The sequence below is a fragment of the Arvicola amphibius genome, chromosome 5, assembly GCF_903992535.2.
Source record: "Arvicola amphibius chromosome 5, mArvAmp1.2, whole genome shotgun sequence".
NCBI classification, from domain to species: Eukaryota; Metazoa; Chordata; class Mammalia; order Rodentia; family Cricetidae; genus Arvicola; species Arvicola amphibius.
The window spans coordinates 31,233,735-31,249,412 of record NC_052051.1 but is presented as its reverse complement, the minus strand read 5'-3'; the positions used below and the strand labels follow the sequence as shown (position 1 = coordinate 31,249,412).

Here is a 15,678-nt window from a genome sequence, read left to right as displayed (position 1 = left end):
CAAACAACAGCGTAGATGAAGGTCAGAGGTACAGCGAAAGAAGCAGAACAGGACATGTGACCCCTGTGCAACCCCACTTGTGTGAAGCCCTGGGTGAGTGAGACTGAAATGAGGGCCGTGGTTAGACAGGGATAGACGTTTTCTGTCACACTGAGAGTATAAACACAGGCATACACTACGTTTTTCTTACTCGTTACGTACAGGTTTTACGTGGGTGCATTTTATAGCCTAATTCATTTTAAGCTGACCTTCAAAACTTTTACTGAAAAGTCAATTAGTAGATGTGGTGGTTTGAAAGAAAATGGCCCTGAAAGGCACTATTAGGAGGTGTGACCTTGTTGGGATAGGTTTAATCCTGTTGGAGGGAGTGTGTCACTAAGGAGGCAGGATTCGAGGTCTCATACATGCTCAAGCCATGCCTAGTATCTCGATTCACTTCCTGTTGCCTTTTGATCAAGGTGTGGAATTCTCCAGCTCTTTGTCTGCTTGCACACCACCATCTTCCCAGCTGCCATGCTCCCCACCATGATGATAATGGACTAAACCTCTGAAACTGTAAGCTGCTATCTCACTTAGGTATTTTCCTTTCTGAGAGTTGCCCATGGTTAGAAACCCTAACTAAGACATTCAATAAAAGAGCATTAAACTAAAATAGAAGAAAATTAATCTCATATTCAGGGTGAGTGATTAGAAAGAAAGGCTTTTGACTTTTCATATTGGGGCATGTATTCTGTCTCCCAGACACAGCCTACATCTGACTCATGAATACTGTGAAATGTCCCACTTTGGGGACAGGGGACCTCTCTTTTTGAAAGTACTGCACTGATGTTTCTCACAAGGGACATTTACCACCCTGTCTACAAACTCTTTGAAACAACAGTCATGTCACAAAGGGGACTGATTAATTCACCATTGCCTAAGAGACAGGGAAGGCATCCCATAGGAACCTGAAAATATTAATGAACTTCTAGAGGACAGAAAAAAAAGATGTGACTCTGTTGGCCAGGAACCCAGAAATCTTTAATCCAGAGCATTTACAGGAAAATGTTCCAGAGGAGATGGGGGGCATGGTTTTTAGACACTCCTGAAACATTAGGCATAGAGTAAGAGAGATGTGATAATATGAACCTGTTGCTAGAGAAGAAGGAATCGGGACAATTAAATGGAGGATAATTCCTGGGCCCTGGGTATCTCTTGTTGTTTAACTAGCCACCCAAAACTTAGTTCTATAAAACGAGAGTGATTTAATTCAGCTCAATGAGTCTGTGGTCCCAGTATATAGACAGAGCGTAACAAGGTAATTACATCTTCCACGATGTCTAGGGACAATACTGAAAATCTCAGAATGTTTGGTGAATGGCAACTAGACTGGGATGACTAAAAGGCTACCACCCACTGGCACTCATCTGCAGTGCCTACGAGTTGTCTCTTCATGGGTCTTGGACCATCTCACATCATGGTTGCTTTGGATATGAGAGTACCTTCATGGAAACTTAGGACTCGGAGGTTTGCCTGAGAAAAAACGGGCAGTTGTTGCATGATCTTTTCTGACCTCTCCTCAAAAGTGTAATTTCACATCTGACAAACTCTATTATGTTACCTATTCCATGGAAGTAAGTCCTTGCACATGTTGACAGACTAGTGGCTTTCCTAAGAAAGAACCAGAAGAATCATTTTAAAGCAAATAAAGGCATGCCTAAGAAAATGGGTAACTAAGTCTGGGGGTTCTCAGGACCTTTCCAATGCTCAAGAGCATAGAGAGACTCTTGACCAGGAGAAAAATATTACATGCTCTTCTATTTTGGTTTTGAGGGCTCTGAGTCTGCCTACAATACTGACTACATCCTCTAACATGAAGCTTACCTGACTGAATACCATGGAACATTTACAGAGCCAGCAAGCATTGCCATTGAAGGACTCTGGGCAGGTAGCCTGTACATACACAAAGCCAAGGCAGGCAAGTTCCCAGTACATTTGTATAAATAGAAATGTCTTCTGAGACTGACAGATGTTTGGGAGTCCTTCCCAAAAAGAAGGCCAAAATGAATAAACACAATAGCTGTCCACCAAGTAACCAAAGATAATTCTGGTAATAGAAATGATGTTTTGTTGTTGTTGTTGAAGTCTAGCCTGGTCTACAGAGTGAGTTCCAGGACAGCCAAGGCTACACAGAGAAATCCTGTCACACAAAAAAAAAAGAAAAGAAAAAGGAAAAGAAAGAAAAAAAGAAAGGAAGGAAGGAAAAGGATTTTTTTTGAACATTTTAATTAGTATCATCAGAGAGCTCCACAAAGCCATAAAATAAGAACAGGCTTTTATTTTTTAATTTTTTTCAGAGACATGGAGAGCATAAATAAAACTTTTAAAGTATATAAAAATTAGTGTTGACAATGCAAAAGTCAGTTTAACTATACATAAGAGACTAAAAAGTAGAAAGTGGGAATGTAGCTATTAGTAGACTTCATGCTTGGTACACATAAAGCCCTAGTTTCAGTCCTAATACAAGACATGGTGATACATGCCTGCAATCCCAACACTCAGCAAGTAGAGACAGAAAACTCAGAAATTCAAATTTTTTTTCAGCTATATAGCCAATTTGAGGCCAGTTTAGGCTATATGAGACTCTGTAGACAGTTTTCTTTCATGCCTCCCAGTTCCCAAATAACCAACAAGGAGGCTTAATAGTAATTATAAATGCTCAGCTCATAGTTCAGGCTTACTACTAACTAGCTCTTACAACGTAAATTGGCCCATTTATATTAATCTACATTTGGTCATGTGATGTTACCTCTCTTTTATCTTTCTTGCATCTCCTGTTTCCTCTCCATGTCTCACTAGCAACTTCTCTGAGTCCGCCCTTCTTCTTCCCAGTGTCTTTAGTCTGGTTCTCCCACCTACCCTTATCCTGTCTAGCTACTGGCCAGTCAGCTTCCTTATTAACCCAATCACAGTGACATATATTCACACAGTGTAAGGAAATATTCCACATTTTTCCCTTTTGCCTAATTAAAAAGGAAAGTTTTAACTTTAATACAGTAAAGTTATATACAACAAAAGCAGTTATTAAGAATTACAGTTACAATATCCAGGATCCAGTTTATTTATATTTTGAAAAATTAGATAAATTACTTTATTATTTATTCTATATTGATGAGTCCAAAAATCTACCTAATCTGCCTTCTATCATAACTAAAGAAAACTATAACTGTGACTATCTAGTCTTCAACTCCATCAAAGACCCCAGAAGAATGAAATATTACCTAATGACAGAGACATCTGACTGCCTGGACAGTCACCCAAAGTTCTTCTGTAATTGGGGCATCTAGTTTGGCCTATAGGCCTAGAACATCTGACAGACATTTCTGAGAAACAGGGAATTTAAAGGACTATCCTACCCTGTCTTGGCAAAATTTGACAGTCACTTTTTTTTTGTATCCTGCTGTTCCAGTTTGGACAGTATATTATCAGAAATTGAGGCAAGGGCAGTTTTTGCCCAAATGGCTAGCTTTTGCCATAAGGAAAGCAAACTCCATATGTAGTTTCTTCAATGCCCATTATCTTTCCTGAAGAAGATTAGTGCTTCCTGGAGCAGATGTATCTCACTGTCAAGAAAAGTCTTATGTTATTAAAACATTTAAATGTCATCTTCTGTAGGTCTTTGAAATGTTTTAAGGCTATCTATCCTTATAAATATATCTGTTTAACCTTGAAAATATACCTAATATGTTTATAAGTTTGATTATCATAGATGACTAATTACTAACCTGTATTTCCTAATTATACATTATATTTTTAAATGAGCTATATAAGTTCAATATGATATTAATAATTGTTTACTGAGTTAAAGTAGATTCAATAATCTACCTTTTTCCTGTCATTCCTAAACCACATCCCCTTTTTTTCCATTAGAACAAGATCTTTAAATTTAACTGTTTTGTTTAGCCTTTTTTTAAACTAAGACCAGTAGCAATTTGTAACCAACCCCCCTTAAATGATAATAAACATCCAAAACCCATTTTGTAGAAATGTGGGTATTGTTCTCTAGACTACTTCCTGTTGTTTGGGGACATTGAAATCTTTAGGGGAACCCTGAGAAAATCAGAATAATTGTTAAGACTTGATTGGAGCACTTTGTGGGCCTGGATCATCTCAGTCAGTAGCCTTGAAGCTGTTTTTGAATGCAGAAATTTGAGGAGATTGTAACAGAGACACTTTGAAATGCTGAATCAACCTGGACCATCTGTTTGGTCCCCTTATTCTGAAAATACATAAACTTTTGAAGGTAACATATATTACAAGTATGGAATATGTGATGTGCACAAGTCAGTTAAAGATGCTTTATTTTGAGAAGGTAAAACCTATATTACATGTTTTGTAGTTTTGTTTTAGATTTATTTCTTTATGTCTGTATTCAGGACTTTCAAGGTATCTTCCTTAATTAAACCTGATCATCTTTAACCTGGAATGAATCCAAAGCTTCTCATATCCTGTGGAAATAAAAGCATAACCTCTCCCCCAAAGCAACACACCTTTTGACTTTCAATTTAAAGTCAAGATATTTTTAAAATATATCTTTTAGGGTGGTTTAATCTAGCAGTTTTATGGAGTATAAACAGTTATAAAGAAATAAATAGTTTTAGAAAATAGAACAAAGTCTTCAAAGAGACAGTAAAAGTAATATAAAAAGAGTACAGACAGCCATAGATTAAAGGAATAAAGAAAAATAAGCCACATAAAGATACAATATATACTGAGAGTCTGGATTATCTACATTATTGTATTTTCTTTGAATTTTTTTTACTACAGAGAGACATTTGATTCTGGGGGCTGCTGAGCTAAAACAACATATATATTTTAAAGGTATCTTGACTTCAAAATTTGAGTCTAAGTATATATTACTTTGGAAAAGAGATTCTGCTTTTGTTTCCACAGAATATGAGAACCTGTGGGGTCCCTTCCAGGATAATGTGGTTTAATGGAACAAGACCCAGCCCCCAAAAGGTCTCCATGAACCCTAAAAATATTTTGTCTAACAAACAGCAGGAAGCAGTTTGGAGAAAACTATGCCCAAATTCCCAATATGATTGTTTTTAAATGTTCATTTTCATCTTAAAAGGTATGGTTATAAATGGTTAATGGAAAAGGGGGGATATGATATAGAGATGAATACTTTGTATTGGTATGGATCTTGACCTATTAATACCAATTTAAGATTGATTTTTGTTACACTGTGTGTGTGTGTGTGTGTGTGTATATATATATATATATATATATATATATTTCTACTCTTGTTTAATGTATTGTTTGTGCAGCTCATTTAAAAATGTAATGTATAGTTAAGGAATACAGATTAATAGATAGTCATTTAAAATAGTCAAACTTGTAGTCATGTTAGTTAGGTTTTCTAGATATACAGAGATATGTTTCAGATGGATAAGTACTCTTCACACATTTCAAAGACTTACAAAATAATGGCATTTAAAATGTTTTAAGAACTTAAGCTTTTCTCAAAAGTGAGATATATCTGCTTCTGGCAAAACCAGTTAGTTCAGCGAGGTTGATAAGCATTGAAGAAACTTGTTATGGAATTTGCCTTCAATGTGACAAGGCTAGCGATTTGAGCAAGAAACTTATCTTACCTGGGCAGCTTTATAATATGCTGTATAAACTGGACATGCAGGACCCACAGAAAAATGACTGCTGTACTTTCCAAAAGACAGGGTGGTCCTTTAGGGTTCCCGCTTCACACACACACACACACACACACACACACACACACAAAAAAAAAAAAAAAAAAAAAAAAAAAAAAAAAAAAAAAAAAAAAAAAAAAAAAAAAAACCTGCTAGATATTCTGCAGGACACAGAAGAAAACAACTGATAAACTTTTCTATTACAAGGCAGAACAGATTTTCAAATTTTCTGTTTCATGGAAAAGTCTGCTAGATTCTATTGTCCTGTAGGCTGAAAATAGATGCGCCAATGTTACAGAAGAACTTTGGGTGACTGTCCGGGCAGCAAGATATCTCTGTCAATTCTAGGGTTTTGGAAGTTGCTTACAATGCACTTCCTGTTTACTTAGGTAATGTTATATCCTTATAGGGTCTTTATAGTTATAGTTTTCTTTAGTTATAATAAAAGATAAATTATATATGAAACTTTAGACTCACAAAGAAATATTATAGCTGTAATTCTTGCTTGATACCTGTTTTGTTATATGTAATTTTGCTATGTTAAAGTTAAAACCTTCCTTTTTAATTAGACAGAAAATAGGAGGTGATGTGGGATGTCCTTCTGTGTGTGTGTTGCTTTTATTGATTGATAAATAAAGCTGTTTTGACCAATGGCTTAGTAGAGTAAAGCTAGGCAAGAAATCAAAACAGAGATATATAAAAAGAGTAAGTAGGTGGAATCAAGGAGACACCATGTAAATGCTGAAGGAGCAGACGCCCTAGAACCTTAAAGGTAGGCCAAAACCTCGTGGTGATACACAGAGTAATAGAAATGGGTTAATTAAAGATGTAAGAGCTAGCCAATAAGAAGCCTGAGCTAATAGGTCAAGCAGTGTTGTAATTAATATAGTTTTGTATGATTGGGGGGGGCAGTCTGGGCAGCCAGAAAATGAACAAGCAGTCTCTGCCTACATATCTCCCATGAGAAAAAAGGAAAAGAAGAAGCTATAATATAATAGCAAACGATTAGAGAGAAAGAGAGATTCCAGAAGATTAATGGAATGTGAAATAAAAGAACCATTAAATGTATTGTAGCCATAGTAACCATGACTGTCAAATACTACATGTATAAGAGAAAGTGGAAAGTAATATCATGGTAGGACTCAACCGCTTGCTGAAGGAGCTAAATTGGGAGTCATTAAGATTTTTTGATTTGTCATATATAAATTAGAACTATAAGATCCCAAAATGAAAATAATTACAAGTGTATATATAGTTCTGGGCCCCTGGAAAGGTTAATTAAGAAGCAGGTGTATTTCACTGTAGAACTCCAGTTTAAAACTAAACAACCATTTAGTTTTAAATATGTCAAATTAATTTTTAATATAAGAATAAAATCCTCAAGATGACCCTTAGGAATAAATTTTAAATGTCCAAGGAAGGAAGAAGGAAGAGAGAGAAGAGAATCAGAGGTGATGGATATGACTTTTTATATAGACATGACATGCTGGACAATGTTCTAAAACAGTGAGATGTCATCACACTTGATCCTCAGAATAACCCTTGTTGGGGGAGCTGTTAATATCATTATTCCTGTTTTGTAGATGAGGAAAATGTGATGCCAAGACATGAAATAATAGCTGTCACAAGGCTAGACAACTCGTAACTGTTACTGATGAGATATCCCTTGTGTTAAGGTTTCTGGCCCAGGTCCTTGTGTTCCCTGGTACTGCCACCATGCCTCAAACCTGAGAGCACCGCACGTCATTTTCTCATCCTCTTCAATGAGAAAATGAGATAGAAAGAAGCATATTATTTAGTTTGGTGATACCTAAGATCACTGAAACGATGCTGAGAGTGGTTATTCACTGTGAGGAAGACTTGGTGGGACAGGAAGACTGTTGCTCTTGTTAGACTCAGTTTGAATTCCTTTTACTTTTTAAAATGTTTTGTTTTTATTATTTTTTAGTTATGGTTATGCATGTGTGTCTGTGTGGGAGTATGTGCACATGATTGCAGGTGTCTGGGGGAACCTGGACTCTGGTTCTCAGCAAGAAGACTCTGTTCCTCTTCTCCATGCTCTTAGAAACTGGGCCATCTCCTCAGCCACTTGAGGTTTTTCTAATTATAATCGCACCTATTTTAATAGAAATTTATTTTTGAGATTGATGTTGTATTAAACCTATGTATTTCAGTGGCCTTTTTGTTTGTTTGTGTGTGTGCGTGTGCGTGTGTGTGTGTGTTTTCTGAGGCAGGGTCTCTCTACATTAGCTTTGACTTTCCTGTGTGTAGACTAGGCTGCCCTTACACTCACAGAGATCCTCTGTTTTTGCCTCCCAAGTGCTGAGATTAAGTATGTGATGGGCTGCAGTGGACTTTTGACTTAAAAATTACATAGAACAAGAAAAAAATTATGAAAATTCAATTTATGTTCATTTTGTTTCCAGGATTAGAAGTAATTTGTATATAAATATACGTGGGTTTGGGGTGTTTTTATTTATTCATTTGTTTGTTTGAAGACAAACATATTTGGGTGCTCTAGCTTCCTCTTCTATCCTATTTGGCCTCTGTGGCTAACTAGTGTGGCTAGCTCTGAACTCTGATCTCCAGGCAAGCTTTATTCGTTAAAGCATGAACAAAATATCACCACATCCAGCCACATGCTTTTAAAAGTGATAGGATGAGAGAAGGGAAAGACAATGCCTTGGGATCCCATTCTCCCTCTCTCAGGTCCTTCAGTGAATTCTAATAGAAAGCACCTACTCCTACTGCCAGACTTTCCACCTGCCATTGACTGCAGTGACAGTCGTGTAGGAAGCTAAGATGATAGCTATTCTCTGCTTATATGGCCTTCAGCTGTAGGCTGGAAAATGGCCAACAATATTTAGATATTATCATGTCTCTGTTTTTATTGAAAAGCCATTCAGCTCTTTAGGGGAGGGATTTTTGGTTTTGGTTTTGGTTTTGGCTTGTTGTTATTGTTTATTGTTCTGGTTTTACATTTGGGTTTTGTTTAAGGGTGCTATTTATTGGTTGCATTAGTCACCCAGTTTCCTCAACTTCCTGCCTAATTATTTAATACAGACCAAGTCTGGATGTTGCTGGTGCACTGCTGTGTTTTAATTCTTGATTTGTTTCATGTAAAGGGTTAATATCTTCCAAGCACACTTCATGAAATACCCTTGTGTCTAATTCGTCCTGGCTGCAGGACTGATTCAGGAGCATCACCTGCTCTCCCCGCCCTGAGTCATAAAAACCACTTAAAATAGATTGGCTGCAAATCAACTGGAGCCAGATGAGCCACAGACACAGCAACTGGTATGGTTTAGTATAAAAATATCACCATACACCTCTAAAGGAGGAACACAGCCTGAATCCTCACCCCAGGGAGGATGGATAGCTGCCTCCCTCCCACACAGAGCCCCCACCAAATATCCAGATGAGTTTGGGCTGAGAATTGGGATCAGCCACGTTTAGTCTTTAAACACAGACTCCATTTTAAGTCAGATTGGCATCTAATATGGCAACAAGCCTGTCCTTTTGCAAACGCTATTGTAAATATACACAAATCCCTCTTCTGCTGCTTTCAGCGGTAAAATCAAAGAACCTTGGGCTTTTCAAGGTATGAAATGGAAGCTTCCAAACCCAAATCCATGTCCAACTTGTACTTTGAAAAACAGCTGGTTCTCCTCTTTTTGTTTCATTTGTTCTAGGTTCTTAATTTTCAGAACAGTTAGAAGTAAGAGGACTTTAGGGACCCCGGGATTCCTTTATCCACTCTCTAACACAAGGGAAAGCCCCTCCTCTAACCAGACAATGCAGTAGACAGTGAATGCTAATGTAACAATGTTTAGCATTTGAGGGAGGACCTTTCTCCAGAAGCTTATACTCCCATCCTGTATGTGGTCCAGCCTCTGATTACTGAAGTCACATGGTATGGATAAATAGCCCATTTTGCCCCACTTTGAATGCATAGAAGCTACATGCCGTCTTGGAGATCAACCCCTGTGATGACCTGTTACAGATCAGGGCACCAAAATGACCCCTTAAGCTTAAGATTGTCCCATTATATTATGTGAGAATACATTATATTATGTAAGTGAGAATGCATTTACCACGTAACATATATCTGCTGCTAACTTGAAGGGTGCCCATTTTTAAATAAGTTCTAGTCTGGATCTTTCCTGTTCTCTTTTCACTGGAAGTAAGTTTAAAAAAAAAGAGTAATGATTTTTTTTTTACATGGTTCTATACATAGTAAAAAAGGGGCGCCTCCTCAACAGGATGGGGACCTACAATAGATGAAGTAAGGACCTCTCATTTGTAGTGTTATTTTTCCTAAACACACACACACACACACACACACACAAACACACGGCCATTTTCCAGTCTGAAGATCCTCATTAGCTTTCTATGCCCAACGCATCATGTCCAGCCCCTACTGTGTGGATCGAGGGCTGGAGGGCTGTGGTTCCCTCCCTAGCTGCTTACTTTCTGTATTTTTGATTCTGTCTGTGACTCTGACTCAGATAGTCCCTGTCCTCTTGCCAACACTGTAAGTGCATATACTGTGCTAGTAAGACGTGGGTTCTAGTGGTTCTGTGGTTGTCTTGTAGGGGTGACTGCCAACACCAACAATTAAATCACCAAACACTGACAGCTAAGGAGTCTGGCCTCAAGGCTTCCATATCCAAAAGGTAGACAAGGAGATCGATGAACTTTGATGAGAAGAAAATTACGTACATGGTTTTCCTAACCACTCATGTCCAGCATTTCATCTCATTATCCATAAGGTCACTAGGGCAACTGCAGTAGACACAGTCAACTGTAAGAATGAGGATGCTTTCATAGTGCAGTAGTTATTGCAGATACCTCCAGCCTCTTTCCCCATCCAGCCCGACTCCGGAACGCTTAACTCTGCTTGTAAAGAAACTTGCTTGTAACTTGATTACAGAGGGGTGTGTGTGTGTGTGTGTGTGTGTGTGTGTGTGTGTGCGCGCGCGCGCGTGCGTTCATCGGATTATTGTATAAATTCATATTTTCAGTTAAGGAGATCTAGCCATAGCCAGTGTTCCACTCATGACCCCTTACCTATACCAGTTCCGCTTCTTTGGCCTGATTTTCCACTTCATTTCTTTTGTTCTTCCCTGCCACCGAGGCCTGTGTTTTCTGCCCTTCTGGGTTAAAAGGTATCAGGAAATTGAACTCTTGAGTGGCTGATAGAGTCAGTGGCTAAGTAGCCCAGCTGCTCTATCTCTGCCTACCTCCCTTTGGGACTGGGCCTCACTTGCCCACTACCATAGATTATTTTGTCTTCCTGCTGCTCTCTGCCTCACTTCCCCAATGTCCCAAAAACATTTCCTGTGTCACCTCCCCACGTCCAACACTTGCATTTCTGTTCCTTTCATTTAGCACTTGTGGGTTAAAGAAGGTACCCTAAACATGCTCCTTTTATTCAAGAAGCTTGTATCAAGTAACTAGTGCTAACAAATACTGAGCTAAGTGTTGGCACATCAGTGCCGGACTGTGACGACAGATGCCCCTACACCTGGTCCATGAATGGGCAAAGGGATCCTGGAGCACAGCAGGAAATAGCCCTATAGCCTAGCATTGTCTTCTTTGCTGCAGCGGAGCAGTGTGCGTCCTGGGGTGTGGGTGAATGTTGAAATATCAGGCAATGCCTTACATTTGTCACAAAAACTATGGCACATATGTCGTAAGAGATCAAGAAGGCCCTTCTTAACCTCTGGGACACCCCGGTCATTATGAACGGCCACGTCTATCATTCAGCGTGCTCGATGGGGAGCAATCAAAAGATCATTCTCTGTGCCCACCGTTCTGAGGTGGCCTCTTTACTTAAATATATCTCAGGCAGCAGCTTACTGACGGTCAGTTGTTTTCCTTCTGTAAAACTAGAGCTCAAAGTAAGTTAGAAAAAAAATTAAATGAGTTCATTTTATGTTGCCATTGTGAAGATCAATAAATAAACCAAAGTTTATTTTATTGGCTGGAGAAATGGCTCAGTGGGCAAAGTGTCTGCCGCTTAAGTATGAGAACCTGAGCTTGGATACCCAAACCCAGGTCAAAAGCACAGGTAGGCAGCACATACCTTTAACCCAGCCCTGGGAAGAAGAGAAGGGAGGACACCAGGGGACTGACTGCTAGCCAGTCCAGCCTCTTAATGAGCTCCCGTTTCAGTGAGAGATGCTGTCTTTAAAAGTAAGGTAGCTAGTGACAGAGGAAGACACACTCACAAATTTTAAAATAGAAAAATAAATATTCAGAAGGTCATGTGTTTTGAAAAATCATGGCATAGCAAACTTCTAAGAAAGCAAAGCCATTTAGATTCTGATGACTTTCCCCAGTACAGAAATATTCTGCAACGAATCTGAAGAGTCGACATTTGGTAGCACCAAGACTTCCTGACAGAGAAAAAGTCCACACCAGTCCCTCCTCTGTCCAGACATGAGTGCTGGTGTCTTCTCGCTTTTCTGAAGTATCCCGGAGTCCCATCCCAACTCCAAACTGTGTGGCTGTTTCCTGAGATAGGAATTGGCTGTGGAAATTGTGTCAGCTCAAAAGCTTGGGACGAAACCATCTTGTGGCCTTTTTAATCTTTGTACCATGAAGCTTGTGTGAAATAGCATTTCTCTAAGACAATAGCAACTTCATGTTGTGTGATTATTGTGTTGTTTCATCTGCCTTGATAGTTTTATTTAAAAAAAAGAAAAGCACTAACAAAATAAGAGGATTTGACTTTTTTAAATGTGTCTGACATGCCATATTAGTCATCAAGAAAAATTGGCCATACATATTATATTATTATATTGAATTATATGCACATATACCTTATATTTCCAAAGATACTCTGTGTGTATTATGTATATATATATATATATTACATATATATATATATATATGAAATCTGTGTTGAGAGTTATAATATATATCCATATACAGAAGGCATAGTTTTGTTGTAAACAATTACTTTTAACTTCTTTAAAGAATCTAGAATCCTAAAAGAGAGAAGAATGTTTCTCTCCGTTTGGGACGTGTGGGTTTCTTTTTCTCATTCCCACCACTCTGAAATGAAATGGAATTGTGGGAAGGAAATTGAAACTGCATATTCAGTCGAGAATGTGTGAAATGCACTCCAGAAATAGCAAGGAAATATCAAGATGAAATTCCAGCTGGGAGGGATTCCTAGAGCTATGGGGGTGGGGCCGAGCCTCTGGCTGGATTGCAGAGGAGTTTGCCTTCGGCGGTTCCCACCATCTGTGCCGCTGATTAATGAGGTCAGGGGTAGAATGACTCTCTGGTTTCCTCCCAGGACCCCTGTGCTGGCCACTTCATCAGGATGACTGTGGTGCCTCCTGTCAGTCATTGTGTGACAAGAGCAGAGCTGTCTGCTTGTCAGCCTGCTCTGGGTTGGGTGACACCTGCAGACAGATGCACGGGACCTTTCTGGCTCAGGGATACTGACATATCCAGCTCCACCAATAAGTATGTTCAGTGTGTGAGCCAGGTGGGCCCTGCCTCCATCTTCCAATGAGAAGCAAAGGGAATTGTGTGAACTCTACAGGGGTCATGCAGCCATGGTTATGGAAAATGGAACAATCACCAAGCAATGGCAGGAGTTTTCTTTTTGAGAAGTGGACAAATGGACCAGTAGTTTCAGTATGCACTGAATCCTCTCTCTCTCTCTCTCTCTCTCTCTCTCTCTCTCTCTCTCTCTCTCTCTCTCTCTCTCTCTCTCTCTCTTTCTCTCTCTCTCTCAGTACATCCACATCCATACCTGCAGTCTGCATGCTTTGACAGCTTGTCACGCATCTCCTTAAAATACTTCATTTCTAAATTTAACTGTGGCCAGTGCCATCTTGTCTTTTACTTCCCCTTGTAGCTCCGTTTCTAATACTCTTGTTCTAACCGCTGAAAGCAATGGAGCAAGGAAACGCCCTCCCTAGAGGAGGCAATGCAATGGCAAGGGGGCATCTGGTGTTTCAGCCTTGCCTCCTGTGGGTTAATGAATAGCACAGTTTGCAGGTGCAGAGACTTAGAGCCCAGGCTTGCTGGGTTTAGATCCTCATTCTCCCCCAATTCTACTGGCCCATTCTTACCAAGCTCTGATAGCAGGTAAACGAGGGCAAGCCCTATCATACTAGGATGTTGTGCAGGCTGCATGAAGTAAGCCCTTGCACCCCCTGGTTGCAGAGTCAGATAAATATGGTCATTTCAGTGAATGGTGGGATCAGAAAGGCAGAAAGGACACGAGTCCCCAATGGAGCTTTCTTCCTATCTCCAGCAGAGCTGTGGACAGTTTAAGGGTGCTCCTTCCCCCGGTCCCCTCTCGAGGAGAGATTATTCTTGATGCCCTCTTACTATGTTCCAAGTTCACCCGATCTGTAGCCAGGAAACCAATTTTTTAACATGTTACATCTTAATCTGGGGCTGAAGTCTGTCCACAGTCCAGATGCTAAAGGCAGCTCATAATGAGAGAAAATGTACGGCAGTCTGCTTGATACGGCAGTCTGCTTGATACGGCAGTCTGCTTGATTTTGACATCTGGACTTGGTGTGAGGTTGGTTTCCTGCATTAGTGAATCTCAGTGGATAATTTGTACTGCACTTTCCTGGTTTTATTAAGGTTATATATGCACAGAGCTTAAGCAGGGAACCAGTTATTAATGACTTCTTATGGGAAACAGCCATCTTCCAGCCCCATCAGTACCAATCTCTTGCTACTTTCCACTAATGTGGCCGCTTTGGGTATCTGCTAGGAAATCCCTCAGTAACACGCTGAGGTGGCAGCTGTTGACTGCTCAGTTGCAAGTGTTCTGTATTGACTTCACAGCATGGAAGAGGAGCCGTTAGCCCCAGCCCTCCCCAAATTGTCCTCAAAGACTTGTATCCTAACTTCATTCATACAATAGCCTGCTTAATTTACTGTGACTATGGAGCCACTCTTTCTAGCTGGCCCATTAGTATGTAATGATTTATAATCTTTCGGGAGGAACACATCTGTCTTCCTGGTATCTTTTTATTGGTTTCAGTTTGCTCAGGTGTGTGCTTTTTAGAGATAGGGCCTTCCAAAGCTATATTGCTGTTCTCAGACCATCTCTTCTGCTCTTTTTTTTACTTGTGGGTTTATGTCTTGTTCTAAGAATATTTGTATTGTCCTATGGCCACAGCATCATAAGGGTAAGAAATGGCAGTCGTTTGAGTTCAGTTCGCCACCTAAAAGCCCAAGTGATTTCCTAAAAGAGGTTCAGAACTGATATGTGCCTCGTGTTGTAAATTCGCTTGACCTGATTACAATAAATTGAATAAATATCCAAGATAAGGATTTTTTTTTTTTGCAACCTGCTGACAAATGAGCAGTTTAGTTCCATTTATTCTATTCCATCCGTGGTGAGTGATGACCACAGCTTCTAAGAGTCCACAATCCAAGGGAGAATGATGAAAGGGTAAAGAGAGCAAGCTCTGTAATCACTCAGCAGCAATTGCCATGGAGTGGGTCTCTTCTGGACAGCCTGTCATCATTAACTTAAATCAGCCAGTACCAGGACGTAATGAGGCAAAATTAGCCATGGAAAATATCTACATGTCAGAATACTACGTAGAAGAGTGTACTAATGGAAAGAGGCTGGCCTGTCTTTCATGTTAGCCGAATATAAAAAGCCTTCTCGCCTCTTCCTTTGCCTGGTCTTTGGAGCTGACCCAGCAGTCAGGGTCAATAGAGGTACGAGAGACCACCTTACCCTTGGGATTCCTTTTTCTGGTGTGCCTGGTGGAACACGTGCCTGTTACTGGCCCACCTGGCAGCGTTGGCATTTGTGATGGCCTTTTTCACCTCTTAGTCCAAGGGCAAATGCAACCAAACAAATGTCCCGTGGCCATGAGCTCAGATAATCCAACAACCTGCTGACGTGGTTCTGTGGGCTTTTCCAGATAGCTCTATCCAAGTCTGCCAATGTATCCCCTAAAAAAAGACTTTGAGGGATTTCCAGGGG

At 39.8% G+C, this 15,678-nt stretch overlaps 1 protein-coding gene across 1 annotated transcript in view; it reads left to right on the top strand.

The window, feature by feature from the left end:
- Positions 1-15,678, top strand: part of Slc24a3 (solute carrier family 24 member 3) — a 472,748-nt gene that overhangs the window by 392,565 nt on the left and 64,505 nt on the right.